This window comes from Lampetra fluviatilis, chromosome 26 (genome assembly GCF_964198595.1).
Source record: "Lampetra fluviatilis chromosome 26, kcLamFluv1.1, whole genome shotgun sequence".
In the NCBI taxonomy this organism is placed as follows: Eukaryota; Metazoa; Chordata; class Hyperoartia; order Petromyzontiformes; family Petromyzontidae; genus Lampetra; species Lampetra fluviatilis.
Window position 1 is genome coordinate 4,271,821 of NC_136300.1, and position 5,753 is coordinate 4,277,573.

Here is a 5,753-nt window from a genome sequence, read left to right on the forward strand (position 1 = left end):
GCGGTGCGGGTGGCGGGGGGTGGAGGGGTTACGTGACCGTACTTCGCCACGCTGGTCAGTGCGGGTTTGTGAAGGAGGGGAGGCACAGACGTGGGAGCATTAGAAGCACAGTACAACATTGGGATTTGCTGCAGTGCCCTCTTCTTGCACGCAACGTAGCACAGCCGTGGAGCTGTCAGTGACAACCTGGTGTGCTTGGTGGTCGCCCATCCTAGGACTATCCAGGCCCAGACTTGCTTATCCTGCGAGTGATTTGCGCATAATATATATTACGTTTGTTTAACTTCCTTGGGATCGTGCGTAGCCAACCGTGATCATCGGATGTGCGGGGCAGGGACAACAAATTGAACACTAAATGCAGTTCTAAAGAAATCAGTTTCCAATCTAGTATTTAAAAGTGCATAGCTCCAGTGGCTTCCTAATATCGGAAGGAATAGCGGATGGCTGCAGAAGCGCATCTGAAAGCGCTCTGCGGTGCATCGACCTTTGTTCGATGGTTGGCCAAAAGCTGCTGCTGCTGCTGCTGCTCCGAGGATGATCGGAGTTTTGTACGATGGTTTACAAATACACCCAATCAAACTCTGATAAAAGTAGCCAATACAAATCAACCGCCGCTCTTTATTAGTTTCGACGCATGCCGTCTAATCCGAAGCGCCCGCTCTGCAAAATCAAGCGCACATTAGAATTTGCGTGTCATCATTGCGCAGGGGCCATGCTAATCTTCTCTGTATCGTTCCAATTTTAGTATATGTACTGCCGGAGCAAGTACTTTAGAGGGAGCTTCAAAAATTAAATAAATAACCAAGAGGCCACTTTAGCTCTCAGTCCTAGTCCACTGTGGATTGATTGGTCAGCAAATGAGGTTCACATTACACCCACAATTAAATACACTAAGAGAGCTTGTTAACAGCATCTGTGAAACGACCCTTTATTACCTTTGGCCAACAGAATGGCGAGTAAAAGCCCCTCAAATGCAGCCGATGTCGTTACTTAGCAAATCCGCTGAATGCTTGAAGGAACAAGAGCTCGTTACGCACGAAGGTTCTAGATTTGAAGCTTTCGTGACTGCAAGGATTCATACTCTTAGGTTTTTTCGGTAAACTCACGTAAATAAAAAGAAATGATGAAAGTAAAAATAATAGAAATAATAATAGAAATAAAATTATAAATCACGACGTTTCGGAGGCAACACAAGTCTCCGTCATCAGGTGGGACCGTCACAGCCAGATTTACTGTATCAAGTGAGGCCCCGAAACGTCGTGATTTATAATTGTATTTCTATTATTTCTATTATTTTTACTTGTATTATTTATTTCTCTTTAATATCAGCTGGTGTGTGTCCAGCTCAGGGATCCAGACCATATGTCCGCACCTGGCACACCACATCCAGTATAGCTCTTGCCATGCCTCTGTGCCTATCAGTCACGTGACTGCTCCTGTGACATTTTACGTGAGCAATTAAATTCTGCCTTCGAAGCACGTTAAGTCACAGGGTGAGTTGACACGAATCTGAATTTAAACTCACATTTCGGTAACCACAATCACATGTCTCTTCCGAGTATGCTTGTCCCCAGCTATCTGAGAATGATTCAGCAACACCGCTGGCATCACTGGCTGTTTTAAAAAGTAAAAAAACTAACTTTAAACGGGACGGGGTAAATATCCAAGCATGTCAACGATTGACGCTGCTGTCAAATGTCCTGCATATATTCAATGCACTGCCTTCCACCGCCTTCCATCAGCTCTCTTTAATCCTCTGCTCTGCTTTTTTCTTTTGTCATTTCCTATGCCATTGTTCGAATTCCCAATGGACCCATCCATTACCAGAGTACCTTTTAACCAGATATGTTTAACCAACCCTACCTTGCATAGCTCTAAAGGGATGTATGAAACATGTATTTATTTATTTCCACCTTTTATTAGCTTTCAGGCTTGCACAGCTGCCTTTTAGAATTCATATTCCGCAATGGATTTTTTTCCCACGGCATCACAATGTGCAGCAAAGCCAATTTGTGGCTGTTAAACGCGGTTGAATATTCTGCAGACTGGGTCGCAGTGGCCCGAGGCTTAAGATGGCCCCGTCTCCGCCGTTCAATGTTTAAGCTGGATTGTGCGAAATGTCGTTTCCTTAATGTAAAAAAAGTAAAAGTGCTTTATTCAAGAAAGATCCTGGCTTTGGCCTATAAATGAATGGGACCAGGGTTTTTAAGCAAGCACCTATAAAAGCCATTTTTTTTTCTCATGATGGGAAAAATCTGGCCAATGCTCTTGCGTAATTGCCTTTGTCTCCCCAGTGTTTATGCTCTGAAAAAAGAAAATTTCAAGCAATCATTTTAGACGGAGTCAATCTAAGAGATTCCCAAGCCACGTGTTGAGAAATGCAACTGCCCTTGGTGCTACGGGACCCTTTTTGGGAGTATTAAGATGATAATAAAAACAAAGAAATGTTTTTACCCTTTCCGGCAATGATGCACATACTGTAACTTAACTTGAGCTAATCACGCTTTGGCGTTTTGCATCGTCCTTGCGCTGTTCGCCTTTTGACGTTCTTTGGTCTCCAATGAGACAAATTATAATAATGCAATTTATAACGCGTGCAAATTTGCGGACGTAACGACCGCAACTCAGAGGCGCGGAGCCAAGCTCAGAGTCGCTCGAAAGCACGTGGTTGTAGAGGTGAGTTTTAAAGTCTCTCTTGAAGGAGGCGATTGAGGTGATGCTGCGAACGTGCAGAGGGGATATCGTTCCAGACTGTTGGGGCTGCCACCGAGAAGCGGCGCATAGACACGTGACCATCCTGGATCTTGGTATCAAGAGGAGGTCGTGAGTCGCGCTGCGCAGGCATCTGCCGTGTGCTGAGCTGCAAGTTGTCAATAATGAAGAAAGGTACGGCGGGCAGGCAGCTGTGAAGGCATTGTGGCAGAGGCAGGCGATCTTGTATAAGCCATACAAGAGGCCGTCTGCTGGAGGCGGATCAGTTTCAAGGGCAATGCGTCCATTATTGAAGCGTATGCATGGTTTTACCACACGCATGTGCAGTTTGCCGCAGACTTGATGCCTTGTCCTCGGTTTGTCTATTTGGTGTTCGGACATCTTAACACCTCCCCGTATTATTGTCGAAAAGGTTGAAAGTCAGTTCTTCTCAATAATAATAATAATAAAAAATGAAGCATTATTTGCCACCACACACCATAGCCACAGGCCTCGGGGTTGCACAGCTTGGGTCATTTCATCACCGACACGCAGATTGGTTGTTGTAAAAAAAAACTAAAAATACAAACCTCAACGGCTCCGATCCAAATCCACTTCTTCTACGAATTGTTTTTTTGATTCAACATTGAGTCGCTAGGATCGCATTTCATACATTTCACTCTGATATATTGCACTCCGTTATTATGAAATGCATTTTTTTTTTATTTAAACCAAAATATTATGCTGGAAAACTCCCTTGGAGCCATTGAATCTCAACAGGCTTTCCACCAGTAATCTACATAGGCAGTATATGTTCAATCAATCGGCAGTGTGAGGACATGACATAATCAAGTTAAAAGGGACGCTTTGCTGCTGCTTATTGAAGTAAGCTGTCTCCTATGATGCATTGCTGCAGTGTCAAGTAGCTACGTATTTTTCTATTGAAATCAGATTATGTATTAATATTTGGATCTTTCGGGGGTTTGTTTGCAACTCAGTGTCTGCCTTTGTACAACTGTGCATGTTCATGCGCCAATTCGAAATTGTTCATGCTTCCTCCAAAATGTTCATTTTCACAAAACTGTAGAGTGCAATCTTCAACTTGAATTCAGTCACATTATTTGATCTCTCTCTCTCTCTCTCGTCTGAAAAAAAAGTTCATCGTTGCGAAAAATAAACCCGGTTCGGATCAGGGAGCTCATTTGCATGATAAGCCGGATGTAATCGCCAGTATTCCTCCAGTTTTCTTTAAACATCTAATTATTTGGCATATTTGCCCACGTAAAAAGATGCTTTTATTGGCCCTGTAAGGTGGCGAAGGGTATAGCTGAGCATTGGTATGAAACCTACACGATCTAACCAGAGATGAACTCACGACGAACCAAGAGATGTCATTCTCATCAAGGCAGTGTTACTGACTGTGTTCGGCTGGATGGCTCAGCTGCAAGAGTAAGCAACTCGCAAGCGGAAAATTGTAACGTACTCTTTGGTTCTTTCGGTAAAGTCACGTAGGTGAATTATTTTTTTTATGTAAAATAACTAAATTAAATCACGACGTTTCGGAGGCAACACAAGCTTCCGTCATCAGGTCATCAGGTGGAACAGCCACAGCTAAATTACCGTGAGAACTCACTCACTACAAAAGTACTGTGAGTACTCACTACAGTAATTTTGCTGTGGCTCTTCCACCTGATGACGGAAGCTTGTGTTGCCTCCGAAACGTCGTGATTTAATTTAGTTATTTTCATTTCATTTTATTTTTATTTTTATTTTTCATCTACGTCACTTTACCGAAAGAACCAAAGAGTATTGATCCTTGCAGTCACGAAAACTTCAAATCTGGAAGGTTGTAAGTTCAACTCCTGGCTGGGGGTTGACGCATCCCATTACCCCTCAACGTTGTGGGGAAGTCAACAGTGTTTGTTGATGGTGACGACGACGATGCTTGTGCGATGGGTAGACTCGTGCCCACCCTATGAATGTGGAATAACCACCACTGGCTCATGGATGTCAACAGGAGATGAGCGCTGCCCCAACGCTCATTTGAGCAGAAAAGCACTTTGACTTTGACAGTGATGATTGTCGGTAGTGTATACTATGATTTGTTATTGTACATTATTGCTAACGGAGCCTATTTCATTTTACTCGCTCAACAATTCGCCAACTCTATCAAATTGCACGTTAAAGTCGCTTCGTGTTGTGCCCCGCTGACGCTTGTTTTACTCCGCGATCAGCGAACACCGAACACACCGCCCCCGTCGCCACAAGGGCACCGATATTGGGCCGCTCTTGTGGGACGGTTGTCGCAAAAAGGGGCTTCGAACGGACGGACCCCCCGGCGCTCAGCCTTTGTGGAGATGCCCCGGGTACCGGGGGCCAAGAGAGCGAGAGCAGGGAGCAAGGCGGGAGAGCCTTGTGCACGGTGGCAACGCTGCCTCCCTCCCTGCCGTCTCGAACCCGCCTGCCCGTTCTCGAGCGCGTTCGGGGGTCACGGGCTGCCACGCGGCGTTTTCTCCTTGGTTTGAAAAGCTGCAACCCTGAGGCTACACAGAGGAGCAATTAAGCAACTGTGTTTTGGTGTAATTGAGCCGGGTGCGGGTGACGCACGCGAACGCGATCCGGCGCGCAGGTTGGGACCTGGTGGGCTGTGAGGTGGGTGGGAGGTGGCGGTAATGCAAGCGTGTTGAATCCATCTGTGCGGAGCCTCGAGTGTTATTCCCTTGGGTTTTCTTTGGATATTTGGAATGCATTTTTTTATGTACCTGCGCAAAGTTTGAGGTGCTATCTCGTCGTATGTATGTGTATTTGTGTGTTTTTTATTCGGGTGTTCAGTTTCCTACACCATGTAAACACTCGTGATTGGAATTTGCCAAAATATCGTCATGCAAAACCCTCCTGCAAGAAAGTTCTGAAACTCAAAGAGTCTCTTCTACCTAATTAATAGCCCTGTAACGATGCATAAATTCACCAATTAACATGGATTCTTAAATGCGTGCGCGATACATGCATATAATCGCGCGTGTGATCATTGATTATTTAGCGTTTGTGTAAATTGTATGCCA

General features: G+C 44.9%; 1 non-coding gene across 1 annotated transcript; it reads right to left on the reverse strand.

The window, feature by feature from the left end:
- Positions 1-663: 663 nt before the first annotated feature.
- Positions 664-769, reverse strand: LOC144942218 (U6 spliceosomal RNA). Its single transcript, XR_013639336.1, has one exon. It is a non-coding gene; the product is annotated as a U6 spliceosomal RNA (small nuclear RNA).
- Positions 770-5,753: the final 4,984 nt, after the last annotated feature.